Source organism: Camelus ferus, chromosome 34, assembly GCF_009834535.1.
Source record: "Camelus ferus isolate YT-003-E chromosome 34, BCGSAC_Cfer_1.0, whole genome shotgun sequence".
Lineage (NCBI taxonomy): Eukaryota > Metazoa > Chordata > Mammalia > Artiodactyla > Camelidae > Camelus > Camelus ferus.
The window spans coordinates 10,834,772-10,854,038 of NC_045729.1; the positions used below are offsets into that span (position 1 = coordinate 10,834,772).

General features: G+C 35.6%; 1 long non-coding RNA gene across 1 annotated transcript; it reads right to left on the reverse strand.

The window, feature by feature from the left end:
* Window positions 1-3,316: 3,316 nt before the first annotated feature.
* Window positions 3,317-18,988, reverse strand: LOC116661317. The gene is made up of 3 exons (XR_004317192.1): window positions 18,539-18,988; window positions 9,781-9,786; window positions 3,317-3,327 (listed from the first exon to the last, which is right to left on the reverse strand). It is a non-coding gene; the product is annotated as an uncharacterized LOC116661317 (long non-coding RNA).
* Window positions 18,989-19,267: the final 279 nt, after the last annotated feature.

Sequence of the window (19,267 nt, forward strand, 5' to 3'; positions counted from 1 at the left end):
GTGCAACTGGCTTATTGAGTTTTTTAAATTAATTATTTTTCTTTTTCTCTCTAGAAATTATACTTGACTCCTTTTCAATTCTATTAATTTCCATTTCTTCATGTACCCTATGGATACTTTAAAACTTATCTTTTTTCTTCTTTAAACCTTTTAAATATAATTTTTAATGCTTGTTTATTCTTGATACTTCCAATACCTGGGATTATTTCAAGCTTGTTTCTCACCCAGATGCCTTGTTTCCTTGGTACCTAGTTAGTTTTTATTTTCCATTGTTACTGCACTCATGAAATTATTTGGAAACTTAGAAGATAGATAGAGTCTTACTTTAGAAGATTTGCATTTGCTTCTGCTGGGCACCTGGGGGCACTACCAATCTAGGAGCATCACAAACCTAGGTAAGGCTTGAAGTTTCCTGCCCCACCCCACCCCCCTCAGCTGAATGTGAACTTAAGCTGCAAACCCATATGAGGGCCAGCCCATACTCACAACTTCTCTGGGACATTAAAAATATATATATTTTTGCCTCATACTCTATTTAGTATCAAGGTAACCTTTCTCACAGTCATCTTCAGAAAGGTGTAGGTCTGTTGTTTTTGGGTTTTTTTGCTTTGTTTTGCCCATAGTGTCTCTAAGAACAAAGTCCTCTGCAGTCCCTATTTAGTGTGGTAAATTATTTTATTAAACTGTCTACCTTGCAGAAGTACCAGACCTTGATTTCTATTCACCACCAAACCAGAAAAAGCCAGGTTGGCCTGGATCAGCCTATGGTCCAGGATCTACACTTTTTTTTTTCCCAGTGAAACTTCATGTTCTTTACTTTGTCTGCTATAACTATGTAAATTTCTTTCCTCAGCACTATAAGGTGCTTTAGCAGCTTGAAAAAACTTGATGCTTTTTAAAGAAAATCTATTTTAATATCTCAGCAGCTGCCATCTTCACATAGATTATTACTATAACATTTTGGTTTATGACATAGCTGTGCAAAGTTTCAGACACGCAGATATGTTTAGTAGTATTTAGTGATCAAAGCCAAACACGAGAGCTACAAGGCGTTCCACCATCATAGCAGAGCAAAGAATTTTAACTCCATATGAAAGATGCATTTAAAAAAAAAAAAAACCCTAAAATTTAATACCTTAGGATTTTAAAGAAAGGAGTCAAAGTTTACATGTAAGTTATGATTCATTAAAAAATAGTCAAATTTTAAGTGAATGTGATACTATCTGGAGGCTCATGGCTAAACCACAGGGACCATTGTATAACATAACATCAGTAAGTGGAGGAAAAAGATAAAAACCTCCTTGAAGATCAGCCTACCTTCCTAATTTCCTTGATAAAGTTGGAATCTTCAGTTATTTACATCTATGGTGTTCAGTGGACTCTATGAGGCATATTTAATTCTTCCATAATATAATGTTTGAACACATTTAATTATTCCTACTCTTCTACTAACTTGATATGAGGATTTAGTCAAATTATGCACCATCTCTATTTTCTCCACTTAAAAATTGAGTAGGATGTAGTCATACAAGGAGATACTCTAGAGGGATTCATTATTTAATGTTTCTAAAGTCCTACACAAATGCCAAACTCATTACAGTGTGCATGCTGGCAAGTGGCTAGGGTTTAGGAGATAATGCAAGAGCACACATAAATCAAAATTTCAACATGAACGACCTTCTTTTTGGACCAGAGAATGATTAATCACATCACCGACATTGCATATGCAGGTTCTTGTTTAATAAGTAACAGTTGACACCCTAAGGTTATACCTTCAGCCTCCTCCCTTTCCCTTTCACACAGTGACGACGGGGGCTTGGGAGGAGGACTGCCAATCCTGCGGATGCCCAGTGCCTTTGAAATTACAGTCTAGAAAATGCCCAGACTTTTACCCTCCAGTAACAAATGAGGGAGAATCGTTGTGTCATAGCAGATTGTTCCCAGACTTCTGTTGGATTGCTTCTGAAGAGGATGCTTTAGTGCACTCTGTAGACATCAGTGCCAGTAAAATAAATCCAGAATCGAGTGATTCTCACTACCTGCACTATTGCCATCCTGCCCTCAGCCACCAGTATGTCTCGCAAGGATTACTGCAGTAGCCTTCCTTTCTCAGTCAGGATTGTCTAGAGAAAGAGAACCAATAAGATATGTGTGTGTATGTGTGTGTGTACATATATATGTGTATATATCATATGTAAACCTATGTGTCCTATTGATTGTGTTTATAGATATAGATACAGGTAGATATAGAGAGAGATTTATTTTAAGGAACTGGCTCGCACAGTTGTGGGAGTGGCAAGTTCAGATATCTGTAGGACAGGCCAGCAGGCTGTAAGGTCAGACAGGAGGTGATGCTGCCGCCTTGAGGTCTAGCTTCTACTCTAGGGAATTTCATTTTTTACTCTTAAAACATGAACTGGATGAGGCCCACCCACATTATTCAGGATCACCTCCTTAGTTGGTCAGCTGATTTTTTGCATGTTAACCACGTCTATGAAATACCTGCACAGTAACACCTAGGTTAGTATTTGAATAAGTAACTGGGCGCTCTAGCCTGGTCAAATGGACACATGAAATTAATCAGCACATGTCCCAGCTGGTGTCCTTGCTTCTTCCTGTGTGCTGCTCCCCACAATCTATTTTCAGCATAGCAGCCACAGTGATGCTTCAAGACAGAAGCCATGGCATGTCATTGTCCTTCAAAACTTCTAATTGCTCCTCAGATGACCCTCAGTTAAATCCAGGGTCCTTATAAAGGTATCTAAGGACTTGAATGATCTGGTCCTTTGTGACCGTCTTCATCCTCTTCTGTTCCCAACCTGGTCACACTGTCCTCAACATACCAGGCACATTTCCATCCTAGGGCCTTTGAGCTGTTTATTCTAACTGCTTGAAATATTCTTCTCCCAAGACGTACATATGACTAATTCCTTTCTCCTTCAAATTTTTGCTACAAAGTCATGCTGTCAATGTAGTCTACTATTACCAATTATTTAAAATTCTACCTGATACATTTCCTCCCTGGCCATTCCATAGTCCTGTATTCTATTCTACCTTTTTCCCCCCATAGCATTTATTACCTTATAATATAATTTGTAATTTACTTTTTAAAATATATCTATTATTTATTGATTCTCCCTTCCCACCAGAATGTAACCAAGACAAAGACAATAATCTTTGTTTATTGTTTGTTAAATCTCTGAATTAACCTCTCTGCCTAGATGAGTATCTGGCAAATGTAGTTATTTAATAAACATTTGTTGAATAAGTGAATAAATTTAGGCTAATACTTTACTAATAGCTTCTTGATCATTAACTATAATACATCTAAAAACAACTTTATTTTACACTCTCTTCTTTTTTTGTCTCTCACCTTGCTCTATAGTTCCCCATTTTTAGGCAGATAATATGATCTACTTTTTAAAAAATCTTTGTACTTTTTAAGAAAAGGGCCTATATTCATGCCATATATATATATATATATATATATTACATAATAACTAGTAAATAAGAAGGGGAATCATTAAGATTTGTGCAGTTAATTAAAGTAATTGGATTGGGGGAATTAGGCTTCTTGGATTATAGAAAGAGTCAAAGTGGGAAACAGCCATGGGCATGCTGAGGTAACCACACAAAAGAGACAGATATTTTCAAGTGTATAATTTCAGAGAATTTCAGTTTGTTTGAAGAATGATATTCAGCGTCATTTTTATTATATACTAAGTTTATCAAATTGATTTAAATGTTGATCATCTTGTTTTTACTGATAACTCCTATTGACTAATGGGTATTCTAATAGCTGAAGGTGAAGTACATAGAAGTTTAGAATTACAGAATTGGAATAGACCTAACATCTTTTCTTTTTTTCTTTTATTGTATATTTCCCCCCCCCCCTTTTTTTTTTTTTTCACTCACAGGAAAGGTCAAAGGAAAAGTAGAAAAAAATTAACTCGCTTGATGGATTTTGTCACATTTCAGTCTCAAGTTTTTCTTTGTTTCTCAAGAGACATACTTGGAAGATGTCGACCAGCTGCAGTTTTTCAGAAGGTGGCCCTTCCTGGATTCTACAGTTTTAGGGTCAGGCTAACCAGCAGAGAATCTGAGATATTCTTGATCTCGCCAAAAATCCCTTCTCTCTGTACTTCTCTAATCTGGGTTATGAAGAAATGTATCTGCTGTGGAGAAGATAACACCCAGGAAATATTTCCTTCTAGTCACAGGCCTGTCTCTGCCACCATATTTTTTAATTAATTATATTGCACATAAAAAGAAGTTGCTGATATAAAAAAAAAAAGTATAGCAGTAAGAACTGGGTGACCCAAACCTGTGGTTTTTGTACCTCGTTAGCCTCATCTCGAGCCACTCTCCAGTACGAATTTGGGAGACTTGATTCAGATCCATAAACGTGCCAAACTGTTTCCCGCCTCAAGGTCTCTGCACGCAGTGTTTCTTCTGCGGGAGACAGTAGTCTTCATCTGGCTAAGATAATCTGACATCAGCATAGATTTCAGTTTCTCGAGGAAGACTTTTTGAACCCCTCTGCCTAGTTGAAGTTTCTTATTTTTTTTCCTCCAATAATACTTTCCTCTTTCATATAATAATGATGCAATATAGTTATTTGTGTTATAAATACCTTGCTTGCTGTTGGACATTAATTGAAACTGCTCCTGTGACTGAAAGACATAAAAGTAATCTTGAAAACTGAAATAACATAATGTCTTGGGTGATGTTAGAGAAAGGCTTTCATGGAGAGGGTATTACCCAGAATTTCATAATAAAACGTAATTGGTTTGTGCAGAAACAGCCTAGCTTGGGAATGCAGGGACATACTCACCGTATTCTTAAGCAGGTAGCCTCTTTTTCCCTAGGACTGGCTTTGGAGCCACATGAGGAGCTGCTGGATCCCATAATTACAAGGGTGGTGCCCTATTAGCAGATTTCTATTGACCGACAAAAAGCTGCTTGGTTAATGGATGGCACTTTCAAGGTGGAAAAACAGCATCCTGTTTGGAACACCGTGACACTGCGACCAGCAGGTGCAAAGACTGAAGAAGGTAAGGAATAAATCAGTTCAGTGGTTTTGCATGCTGTTTTCCTTGTGGTGAGGGGAGAACTGAATAATGATAAAAGCCCACTTAATTTAGGGTTTTGCTGAGTCATGAATGGTTTGGCCTGATGGTCAGGCAGATGGGCAATGGAAAACTGACCTACTAAAAGTGATCCCTGTATGGGGTATGGCCCTGTGGAAATTGCTATGGGAGTTTAAGGGGCACATTGAAGTAGGAGGCACTGGCAAAGATATTGGGGAACTGATACTTGGGAAAACAATGAAAAGGATGGGCACAGGGAGCAGCAAGTTCAAAATCCATAAGACAAGGTACGGTCAAGGAAGGCCAGTGGGCTATAGCTGGTCCATGGTCAGAGGAAGCAGTTGACTCTGAAATCAGACAGTTTTCAAAAGGTCATATTAAATACATCTTTTGTAATCCGTATTAACACATTTGTATTTCATCCTATATAAACTGGGAAGTTATTAGAGAGCTTTGAACAGAGAAGTAAAATGATTTATATATTAAAAGGATTTCTGTACATGCTGTGTAGAACACAGAATGTAGAGGGTTGTGGCAAGCACAGTGAGGTTCACAAATATTTAATGCGCCCCCTGGATTTCTCAGCCTTTGAAAAGTTTGGGAGTTCCCAGGGCCACCCTGAGGTTCAGCAATTTGCTAAAAGGAAGGACTCACAGAACTAAGTTAAAGTTGTTATTCTCATGGTTACAGTTTATTACAATGAAAGGATACAGATTAAAATCAGTCAGGCGTGGACCATATGAGCATAAGGCAGAGTCTAGGAGAGTTTCACACGCAGATCTTCTAGTGGCCCTTCCCAAAACATGATGTGTGAAAATATGCACAATGTATTGCCCACCAAAGAAGCTGACCTGAATTTCAGGAATTCAACCCATAACACAGGGACTTTGTTTTGTTCATGAACTATTCTGATGACTAAAACAATTCCTGACAAATAATAAGTATTCAATTAATATTTGTTGAATGAATAAATGAATGAATGAATGAATTCAACATGTCCCACATAAAAATAGCTACTGGAGATAGAGATTTAGACACAGTCCCCACTATCAGCAAGCTCATATTCTGATGGGAGAAACAAGTAAATAAACATTACATGATGAATGTTAACCCAAAGGCATACATTCGATGCAATGTAGAAACCAAACGTAGAGCACAGAGGTCAGGGAACACTTCCTAGAGGAGATGATGCCATGGATTGAGTGTTGAAATCTTGAAACTGATCATGGAGGACAAAGGACATTCCATGCATAAGGAATATACATATGAATACAAGCAGGCAAGAAAAAGTATGTCACATTTGAGGAGTTGCAGGTAGTTTGATATGAAGCCAGTAAGGATAGAGAAAAAGATAATTCTAAAGGAGGCTAGAAGCCAGGTCCTGAAGGACCTAGCATAAACTAGAGTTCCAATTTTACCTCTAACATAACGGAAAACCACTGACACCTTTTAAAGTAGATGAGTGACACATTCAATTTGACATTTTAGGAAGGTCATCGACAACAGTGTAAGGAATGAATGAGGAAAGAGTAAGCAAGACCAAGAAAGGTAAACCTCTGATGTGTAGGCAAATGGAATAGTCAGTAATCAAAAGGAAAACGTCTGAGAGCCTAAACCTAAAGGGCGTCAGGATGGGGAGGGATAATAAATGGAATGAGAGCTGTGTCAGGTGAAAAATGGACAGGTCAAGGTGACTGATTTGATGCAGAGTAGGACGAAGGAATCCAGGATGGCATCTACGTGGCTGATGTTGGCAATAGATAAAGGGTGGTACCATTCACTGAAATAATGTCTTTATTAACAGAGATCAAGTGAGGGGGAATCAAGGACTTTAGTGGATAGAGGGTCAAGGAAGAATCACTGTTGGACATTCTAATTCTAAGCTAGATCATCTAAGAGTAAAATTCCATAAGTAATCTATGCAGCATTTGGAAATTCAGGGAAATTATGGTTGAAAATCATAAAAGTACATGTTCAGTACCTACAGTGTGTGAGGTATTTTCATTTGGGAAAACCAAAATGTCACCTTCTGGAGGTTACATTTTAGAAGGGTATTGTAAGTGTGATAGTTGTTCAAGCCATGCATTTATTCCCTTTCTGCAGCTGATTGAGTTCATTCATTTTGTTTTTCTTCTGCTTCTTTACATTTTTCTCTTTAATGCAGATGCCCATGGTATTGTAGTTTCAAAAATGTAAGTTCCCTCATTTAAAAATCTTAGCCTCAAAATACTTTCTGTCCTTTGGGGTGGATGTATAGAAGTTAAATATCACACATACACACGTGAATTAACCTCAAAAGACTTGGCTATGTGTTTAGACCACCTTAGCAGAGCAGATTGCTGCATGGCAGATTTGGTAATGACAATCAGTGTCATGCCAACAGCTGACACAAACAGGTTAGCTGGACAGAAATCCAACTCATCACCATGGTTTAACAGTTTGGCAAAATGTCAGTTGTGCCTTTGTAGAAAGCTCCATATACCTTTTTGTTAACCAAGAAAATGAAATAACATGGTTGAGATTTCCACCATGTTAGCACGCTCTCCATCATGTCACTGAAGGCAAAGGGACGTTCTGATGGACCACATTCCTAAGATGTGAGGATTCATTGGCACAGATGCTTTTGGTGGTATCAATCTCAGACTCTTCTTTACTATTTGAAATTTTCATTGTACATTTCAAATTACTGCGTAGTACCACAGTGGCAAATAGATGGCTATGGTTCTTGAAAAAAAATACAAATAATAAAAGAGAAGGGCCACAAGGTCAAAAGATATTTTTCTGGAGATTCTTGCAATATACCAAGTGATGCCTTGGGAAAAAAAAAAAAAAAGCCGTTTAAAAAGACAGCAGCTGCTACAATGCTGCTTCATTACAGACCCAGTGGAGCAGAAGCAATGCATCCATTTTCCCTTTTTTTTCATGGATGGTATCAATGAAGCATTAATGGAATTCTTACAGTCTACTGTACAGTATAAATTTAGTCTGAGTAAATCTTACATTGACTATATTATAATACTCTTTTTTAAACAAGAAAAGAAACTCACTGGTTTATTTATATATATAAAAATGTATGTAGGAGATATAGCTTCAGATCCACAATAAATAAGTAGTCAATACAGTTTTTTTTTTTCTTTTATCATTAGGAGAACAGATAAAATTTAAGTTTTTAAAACTCTCATTAGCAAGCTTACTTCGCATAGTCTTTCCCCAGTTAATAAAGTTAAGGTGCTTCAATTATTGTTTCTTTATTGATTTCACTTATTTAAGGCTCCTTTAAAAGAAAAAAAATTTAGTTTGTTCTTTTAGTTTGTTAACAGGATAGGCTGTGCTTTCAAAACAAAAATTATGCAAGTTACTTAGCATGTATCTTGATTTTTCAAATGAAATCTAAACTCTGATCCTCCGGGCTGTCCACTTACATAAGAATTTAGGGGCTAGAAAGGGGCCCAGATGTTTCAAGTGGATTTGCAAATGGCAAAGTGCTGCTTGTTGGATCTGCCTGCAAATCTATTTGCAAATGCAAATCCTCTTTCCAAACAGATCAGAGTTTTTTTTTTTAGGTCCACAGAAATCCTTGAGCCAAGCGAAATGCTGATGGAATGTACATGTGGCACTTCTGTGGGTTTCTAGCCACATGCTCTTGCATCTTCTCTGTGTACTTTGAGAGCATTGGCAGGAGATAGAATGCAATGGCACTTACTTCAGGAGGTTCTGAGGGTATCTGGCTGTGATTTAGGGGACAGGCAGAGCTGTGGCTAACCCAAACACCTCCTTTTTTATTTTTGCATGAAGTGGCTAAGAGCACAGCCTACATCAGCTGTGCTCCCTGGATGCACTGGCTTTAATTTGCAAGACAGTTTCCATTTGCCCACACCTACTGAGACTCCCTGTCTTGCATGCCTTCCCTTTTCAGCACATGTCCCTCTAGCAGATCTGTGTCCCTGGGTCCACGCCATGAGTGTAGCTCTCTACTAAAGCTTGTCTGTTGAGGTCAGTAACTCATTCAGATTTTTTTTTTTATCTTCCCTTGCCCCCTGATAATAATAATAATATAAACAATTTTTAGCACTGTCCATGTACATTAACTCATTTAATCTTCACCACTACTTCATTGCATGCATACCATTTCCCTTCCTGTGCTCCTTTAACCTAACAAATCAATTTACACTAAAAGGTTAATGGTGGAAGGAAAGCATGGCTGGCTTTTTCCACATCAAGTCTGTCATCTTCTTGCTTTACATTTTACCACTGCCATTATTCAAGGCTGGACTGTTGCCACAGGCTCCTAACCAAAGTCTACCACACTCCAGACTTGTCCTCCTGAAATCTGTTCCTCTGCCTGTTTGCTAAAATGGCTGATCGGAACTACAAGTCCAGCCTCCTCATGATACTGCTTTAATATTACTCTGCCACCTGCAGGGCAAAGGCCACAATCCTTAGGATGGAATATAAAGTCTGCTGTACCTTCCCCCATCTCCTTCTTTAGTTCCTTCTCCCACAGCTTTCTTCTTAGAACTAAATTTTTTTTTTTTTAATTCAATCCCTCAGGTACAATGTAACTTCATGCCGGTTTAAAACATGTTAAAATGAGTTTTACCTGAATGGGCTGGAGTGTTTTTCATCCTCTACAGTCCATCTGCTCCAGTGTCCCTGCCTGCAGTACACACACACACACACACACACACACACACTCCTGGACACCAGCCTAGCTTTTCTTTATTCTTTAAGAGCCCAGATATCATGGTTCACATCTTCCACAGTCTTCCCCGATGCGGTTACAGCCGCAGGTTGTAATAAGTGGATCTTCTCTGTGTTCCTGTCGTATTTGGGCAACTGTTTAAGCCATCCACCTAAAGGTTTTTCTTCCTCATTATACTATGAGCTCTTTGAGGGCAGGAACAGTGTTCTTCTTCGTTTCCCCAGTGTTCTGCATTGGCTACAAAAAACAAACAAAAAAAGGCTCTTAACACGTTTGCTGGGGGAGGGTATCGCTTAAGTGGTAGAGCGCATGCGTAGCATACACGAGGTCCTGGGTTCAATCCCCAGTACCTCTTCTAAAAATAAATTAATAAATAAATAAACCTCATTACCCCCCCCCAAAAAAACCCCACATGTTTACTGATATTACAGATATGTACTGGGTAATAAGTAGTTCTCAGAGAAACATGGCTTCAAACCACAAAAAAGGAATTTGTGAAAGAGAAACATGGTGACCGTAGCTAGTGGTAAGCAAGCTATGATGAAGTCTTTCCCCACTGCCTTCAAAATATCTTAGAAAATCGTTCAGTCAGTTTGTAAATAAGGCTGAAACGAGTCCAAGCTTAGACTCCACTTAGCCAGGTGAAACTACAGTGAAAAAGATCTGCGGTCTACCAGTTAGAAAGCGCATACCCAGAGGAGGAGTGTAAAGGTTCAGACTTATATTCACATAAGGAGCTCTGAGGCTGTGTTGAACGTGATGCCAAAACAGTGGTTTGTTCAGTCAAAATAATAGTCTATTTATTCATTAAAGATCAGTTAAACTGATATTTTATCATAGAAAGAAAAAGAACCAACTAATTGATCAAAATGTTTATTTTTTTGTTTCCTTAAGGAGCCACCAAGAAGCCAGCACCTGAGCTTATTTATTTAGGGAGGCAGGTGCTTTTATTCTCTTGTGACGTGGAGAGAAACACAGTAAGGTGGAGTTTTCCAGGGCCGGTGGGGAACATGACAGTTGTGGGGATGGCATTTGAACATTATTTGAAAAAAAGAAAATTGTACTGGGCCCATGATCTGGAAGACTTTTTCCAAGTGATTTAACATAGTGAGAACTTTTCCCCTCTTGCTTATAAGGCTGAATCGCATATGTCACCATCTTTGGGGCCCCAAAAAGTAAGTGATTGTGTTCAAAGATTAGTAATGCTTTAGTGTCGTGTGTTTCATTAGACAGTGAATATCTACTTAAAATAAATCTGTATTTTTCAAGTTGACCCACATCTTGGAGAAAACTTACATATGCTTTTATTATCTTTAAGCCTACTAAATGAGATGCTTAAACTTGGAAATACTAATGTGTGTGGTAAGAACTTGATGTTCATAATTCAAACGTGGCTTTCTGCACTTTTTTCCAATTTATACAAAAAATATCAAAATAAACTCTAGCTGAAGTTTGATGATAGAAGTAATAGTTACAATATAATATGTTGGGAATTATGACTATGATCAAATTTTACTGACCGATGTGTTATTTCTAATCTTATAAGCATTATGCCAAAGTTTTGACACCCATATAAAATTCAGGGCTTTTTTTTAAGAGGTCAAGGTATCATTAAGAAGACAAGAATACTTCTTCCATGAACCTTAAATAAAATACGTAGTTTCCCTTAAAGATCCAAGAAATTTAAATAGCATTTTGTAACATGACTTGTGCTAGTTATAATTATGTCTTTTTTTAAAGAAAATTCTAAAAAAATGATTGAATCCTGGAATGCTTACTGTTCTAATTTGCTTTGAAGTCGTATTAGAGACTAATTTTGAAGGTCAGAGTTGGTCCATCATGGGGTTTTGAATGTTAAAAGTAAAACTAATGTAAGTAAAGTTTCTAGTGTGATGTAATGCTGTTTTTTAAAAAAAAGTCACTGACACATTGACCAAAAGTCTTAAGTGTCCTTTCTAAGTTGGTTTCAACCCCCCCCCACATAAAATAGTAGTCAATTATACAGTAGTAATCTTGTTGTTCTGAACCAGAACTGTCAACAACAGAGTAACTTCAGCTAACTTACTGACAGGTGTGATGCTTAGGTTTTAAAGACTTTTTTATGAATTCCTTTTGTTTTTCCATACTACTGTTCTACAGAGCAGATACTACTGAATGTCTCCTATGTCTGTAAATGGTTTCTGCCCTTCAGAAAACACCAAATCATTCAACAGACATGTGAGAAAGCAATGGGCAACCACTTTGTGCTGCAGAAATAGTTCTCAAATGCCTGTTTTAGTGCCTTCGCAACCATTAGAAATATCAATAGCAGGCAGAAGTAATATTGAGCAGGTATTAAAACACATCTGTGCACAAAAAGTGTTCTAAAAATATATGGTACAATTAGAAGAGTTATTTTTTTTTTAGCAGATCAATGATATATATCCAAATTTTTATGGTTAGTTCCTGAAAGTTAGACAAAATTAAAATATCTGATGTTTTGTATCTTTTGTATAAATGTATGGTAATATAACATTTCCAAAAGATTCAACCATTAAATGAAAAATGAATAAAATGCATGCAGTTTACTAAACTGTAAACCTACCAGGGTAAAGGAGCAACTCCATCAAAGGCTACTTGATCAACACTGCAGCTGTTATAAGAAAATTATAGGGCAAATATAATATTTTTAAATACAACACCCCAAAATAATGACTGTATTTCTCGTACAAAAAAAAAAATCCATTTCCCCCAACCCAAGCCCCAGAGTACTATGTGTTCAAAAACAAAAGGTCAGGAACTAAGCACTTCAGCGATGCCTTTACCTTAAGGATTAGAATTGGAGTTATACTTGAGGTCTTAGGTGAAATGAGTTTGACGGATTAGGTTCGGTTACTGGCTGTCAGTGCACTACATAAAAAACACTGCACACACGGAGCTTAGTGAAACTAGCTGTTTTCTGCACAGGAAAATTCCTTGATAGAGTTAGCATGAAGACAAATGAACTGTTATCCCCCAAGAAAGGTGTCCCTTTAGGTTAGGTTTGAGGTGAGCAATACCAAACAGTAAGAACACTTGACTTCCCATGGCTGGCAGACTCATTACCTTTGTAAATATTGAGGCTTAGCTTTGAATCCTGGGATTCTTCTCCGAGTTTCTAGAGAGCGCTAGTAACTAACCAATTACCAAGATAATCCTGAAATTAGAATGGGAAAAGACAAGAATAGTGTAAGCAAGTTTCCTTCGTTTCCCACCATCAGACAAAGTTGTTTAAACTTTCTCCTTTATTTTTACATCCTTACTCCTTTTACTTACTGAGAGCCTTCTAAATATAACCTTGTTGTTCACCATAATAGGACCTTATAAAAACAAAATATTGTTAGTTTTTATTAACAGGTAAGAAAAAGGGAACTCAGAATTAACTCCAGGATGGCAGTGGCAGGATTCAAAACCACATTTGTCTGTTTCAAGCTTGTGCTTTTTCCACAGGTTACTTCCATGTACAAGTATTTCTCTGAAATCTGCTTAGTTTGTTTATGATAGCTAAACATTTCAGTCTCGTATAAATTGTATATTTTCCCTTATGCCTCTTCTGTTATTTTCTTTCTTACTGTACTTTGCAATTACTTCACTTACATATTCAAACAGTAATAGATGATATTTAAGTAATTTCTACTTAAAATCCTTAAATATCTATTATATTCTTAATTATTCTCTTTATACATTTTTTAATATTTTAACTTAATATATCATGGGCCAGATGCTATTTTATGTATTTAAGTAATCTTTTTCAACTTGCATTTTAATGGCTACAAAGACTTCCATCATATGTCTGTACAGTAATTTATTCAGTCTTTTTATTTTGCTAATACACACAAAAGGTAAAATATACCCATAATATCACTACTAAAATTCATGCAGAACAGTAACAGCCCCCTCTCCTGCTCATGACATACTCTTTCCAGAGGTTAACTTTTCATGTGGATTTTTCCCAATGATTTTCTAAGTTTATGAGTATGTGTCAGTAGGCATATGTGTGGATCTGACACAGATATCACTCACTAGCTCTTAACTTCCTCAGTGCTACACATCTTGTGTGTCAACCACCTACTCTGAGGCAGCCACCAGCCATACATGTGGCCTCATGCTCAGGCCAGATAGCCCTGCAGCCTGGTGACAAGCAGGTGCACTACAAACAAGGAACTCTCCCCTCATAGCCTCGGCACAGCCAGGACAACCAATGAATGCCCAGAGATTTTAGCTATTTCTTCCGCTGGCAACCACGTAACAGAGCTTGGGATCTGGCCACCCAAGCTGCCTTTAAAGGGGTGGAATTATACAATCAAGAGATGTGGGGGAAAGCTAATACCCTATTTGGAAAATTTTGTCAATGAGAAGAGAAATGGGGGGAATTGGAAGAGGTAAATTCCTCTCCCCAGGGTCTGCTCTGAGGCTTGTTACTGTTTATGACTCACCCGGAACACGTTTCCATTTCTAGCAGATACTCATTTTAGCCAAATTCACTGTGTCTCCTTGAGTTTTCTCATGAAGTAATTACCACTGTCTCTCATTTTCATATAGCCTTATTTCTCTTTTTTTCTCACACTTGCCACCTTTGGTTTCATCTCCAAAATACAATTTCTAATACTTGCATCAGAGAACCCAGTCTGAGATAACAGGTACATGCATGTATTCAAAAACTAAATAGAACAAATATTAAACAAAGCAGCTCTGAGTCATCCATGGTTCCAACAAGAAATCATAAGGGGAATTTTAAAATATCTTGAATTGCTTGAAAATGAAAACACGTCAAAATTTATGGAATTATGGAATTTATGGAATGAAGCCTTTGCTTTACAATACCTAGAGGGAAATTTATGGCTTTAAATGTTTTACTCGAAAAGAAGAAGGTATCAAGTCAGTTATGTAAATTTTCAACTAAAGAAACTAGAAAAAATGCAAGGAAATAGAAGAAGAGAAATAATAACAATCAGAACAGTAACTAGTGAAATGGGAAATACAAAAACAATAAAGAAAACAATGGAACCCAAAGTTGTATCTTTGAAATATTCAACAAAATTTATGAACCTTTAACTAGAATCATCAAGATAAAAAAGGACACAGGTTACCAATATCAAGGATGAAAAAGATAGGAATTCACAACAGATCCAACAGAAATTAAAAAGGAATTTAAGGTAATATTATGAACAACTTTATGCCAACAAGTTTAGCAACATAGATGAAATAAATTCCTAGAAAGGCATTAATTATCAATTGATTCAAAAATATAGAAGAATTTAATGGAGCTATATACAATTAAAAAAATAATTAGTAATTAAATGTGTTCTTATGAAGAAAAATCTATACCCAGATGGCTTAACCAGTGAATTCTATCAAATACCTAAGAAACGAATTGCATCAGTCATACAAAACTTTTTCAAAAAATAGAAGAAGGAACATATCCCAAAATATTTTAGGGGGAATAATATTACCTGGATACCAAAGCAAGACAAAAATACCAGAAGAAAAGTGCCTAACAATGTCTCTTAAAAGCATAGGGGCAAAATTATTTAACAAGATAATAACCAAATTCAATTCAACAATATATAAAAATGCAATACACTATGATTCTCTGGAATTTATCCCAGCAATGCAGCGTTGGTTTATTATCTAAAACCTGATTAACATAGTATATCATATAAATAAAATAAAGTAGAACATTTTATGGAATTACGTCAAAAGACTCATAAGGAGATTTTTACAAAATCCAACACCAATTCCTGATAAAATCTCACAACAAACATGCAGAAGTGGAAAATATGTGGCAAGACTAATACCAGGAAGGGGCATAGGAAAGTAATTGAAATTATACTATTTTAAAGTTCTTACTTAAGCATAGAGTGTCAAAATGTTCATTGAAGGTAAGCTGTGATAAGGGTATGTATTATAATCCCTAGACTACAATTAAAAAATGAAAACAAAGAGATGCAGCTAAAAACCCAAGAGAAGAGATAAAATAGAATAATAAAAATAACCACACCAAAAAAATAACAGCATAAAAAGGAATATATAGGACACATAGAAAACAGCAATAGGATATACTTAAACCCAGTCATCTCAATAATTACATTAAATACACAAGGGCTAGAATATCCCAATTAGACAGTAGAGATTGTCAGATGATTAAAAAATAAAGAAGACCCAACGACATGCTGTTTAAGAGAAATATACTTCAGCTGTAGACACAGATCATTCAGGCAAAAGGATGGCTGTAACTATGACATACAAATAATTATGAGTTGGTTTGCCTATATTAAAATTAGATTAAAAGGGGTACTACCAAAGACAAAAGGGCCATGTCCAAATCAAAATAGGATTGATTTGCCCCCAAAATTCACAACCTTGAAAAGTTTAACCTAATAATGAAACTTAAAATATGTAAAAACAGACATTAACAGATTAAAGACAACAATAATCAAATTCACAATTACAGTTGGAAATTTTAACTCACATAAGTACAAAGATAGTAAACACCCCCCAAAAAGCAGTTAAATATGTAGAATATTTGAACACAGCATCCACCAAAGTGACATTTACATAACATTTATATAACACTATATTTAACATTTGAAGAATATCTTTGTCAAGATTAATGGAATATTAAGATAGATCATATTGAGTCATAAGATATTAATAAATAAGAATTGAAAACATACAGAGTTTGTACTCTGATCAAAAAAGGACAAAATTAAAAATTAGTAACAATTATAACAAGAATACATTAAGAAAAGCGTTAACATTTAGCAATTGAGCAAAAAAAATAGGTAAAAGAAAAAATTATCAAGTAAAATTATATAGTATTTAAAATTTTTATTATGATAAAATATACATAACAAAACTTACCACTTTAATTGTTTTTAAGTGTACAAATCAGTAGCATTAAATACACTTGCAATGTCCTTTGATGCACGGAAGTTTTAAATTTTGATGAAATTCAGTTTATATTTTTTTCTTTTTTGCCTGTGCTAAAGGTGTAGTCTAGAAATCATTGATAAATCCAGGGTCATAAAGTTTGCCCCTATAATTTCTTCTAAGAGTTTTATTGTTTTATCCCTTAATAAGTCTTTAATCACTTTTGAATTAATTTTTATAAACGGCATAAAGTAAGGATCTAACTTCATTCATTTGCATGTGGATAGCCAGCTTTCCTAGCATCATTTGTTGAAGAGACTATTCTTTGCCCATTGAATAATCTTGGCATGTTTGTTGAAAGTAATTAACCATATAGGTGAAGACATATTTCTAGGCTTCCAATTTTATTCCATTGCTCTATATGTCTCTCTTTATGCTAGTACCACACTGTTTCGATTACTGTAGCTTTTAGTAGGCTATGAAATTGGGAAATGTAAGTTTTCAATTTTGTTCTTCCTTTTCAAGATTGTTTTGTATATTTCAGTTTTTCTTGAATTTTTTTTATGCATTTTAGGATGGGTGTTTCTATCTCTGAAAAAAAAATGCCATTGAGACTTTGATAAGGGTTGCATTGAATCTATAGCTCCCTTTGGGTAGTATAGTTATCTTAACAATATTAATTCTTCCAAGTGGAATTGTTCCTTGATTTCTTTTTTGGATAGCTCATTGCTACAGTGCAGAAATGCAACTAATTTTTGTATGTTAATCTTGTGTCCTGTAACTTTGTTGAAGTCTCTTTTTAGCTCTGATATTTGTTGGGATTTTGGGGGGGGGGCAAAATTCTTTAGGGTGTTCTACATATAAGATCATGTTACTCACAGATAGAGATATTTTACTTCTCCCTTCCAATTTGCATCCCTTTTATTTCTTGTTCTTGTCTTAATTCCTATGGCTAGAACTTCCAGCACTATATTGAGTAGATGTGGTGAAAGCAGGCATTCTTGTCTTGTTCCTGATCTCAGGGGAAAAGGTTTTAGTCTTTCACCATTGAGTATGATGTTAACTATGGGATTTTTTTTATATGACTTTTTTCTTGTTGAGGAACTTTCCTTCTATTCCTATTTTAGGAGCTGTTTTATTATGAAAGAATGCTGGATTCTGTCAAATGCTTTCTCTATACCAGTTGGAATAATTTTATGGGCCTTCATTCTGCCAGTGAATTTTTCCACTATTGTTCTGTTAACCTCCAGAATTTCTGTTTAGTTCCTTTAAAAAGTGTCTCTCTTAATTGACATTCTGTATTTGTTCAACAGTATACGCATACATTTGGGGCAGCAATAATCTTAATAGCTAAATGTAGAAACAACCAAAACAATCATCAATGGATGAGTGGATAAATAAATTGTAGTATATATGTAAAATGGAATATTATTCACCATAAAAAGGAATAAAGTGCTGATGATAATATTCACTTTGGTGAACCTTGAAAATGTTATGCTAAGTGAAATAAGCCTTTCCTTCCCAGTTCATTACCCGAACCAAGACTTTTTCTTTATTTTGAACTAAGGACTAACTGGATTTGATCTTTTCCTAAAGGCTGTGTTTTACTGATCTTACCTTTGGTTGATTTCACCTTTCAATTATTTTATTTTTCATCTTTCTATAGCTTTGTCCACATAGGACATTAACTAATTCTTTCTCTTCTGGATTCATAAATCTGGGGGGAGTCAAAATGCAGGGTTGTTAGAATGTGTTCAAACTAAAGTGATCATCAAGTTAAAATTATCATGTATATAGAGAGGTTGTTAAATAAGAACTTCATGGTAACCACAAACTAAAAACTTACAATAGTTACACAAAAAAGAGAACGGAATCCAAATATAACACTAAATACAGCCATCAAATCACAAGGCAAGAGAACAAAAGAAGAAAAAATGAACATAAAAGGAAGTAAAAACAACCAGAAAATAATTAACAAAATGGTAATAAGTACAAACCTATTAATAATTACTTTAAAGTAAATAGACTAAATGCTTCAATCAAAAGACATAGAATGGCTGAATGAGTGGAAAAAAAAAAAGCAAGACCCATAAATACACTGACTAAAAGAGACAGCTCATTTGAGATCTAAAGTCACATACAGACTGAAAATGAGGGGGATGGAAAATAGTATTCTATGAAAATGGAAACAGAAAGAAAGCTGGGATAGCAATATGTACATCAGACAAAATAAACGTTAAAACCAAGTCTGTAATCAAAGATAAAGGACATTGCATAATGATAAGGTGATAAATCCAACAAGAAGATGTAACAAGTGTAAATATACATGCATGCACCCAACATAGAAGCACATAAAAATACATAAAGCAAATATCAACAAATATAAAGCGAGTAATTGACAGAAATACAATAATATTAGAGGACTTTTATATTCTACATACATTAATGGAAGGTCACCCAGACAAAAAAATCAATTAGGAAACACTGGCTTTAAATGACACATTAGACCTCATAGACTTAATAAATATATTCAGAACATTTCATCCAAAAACAGCAGAATATGCATTCTTTTCAAGTGTGCCGG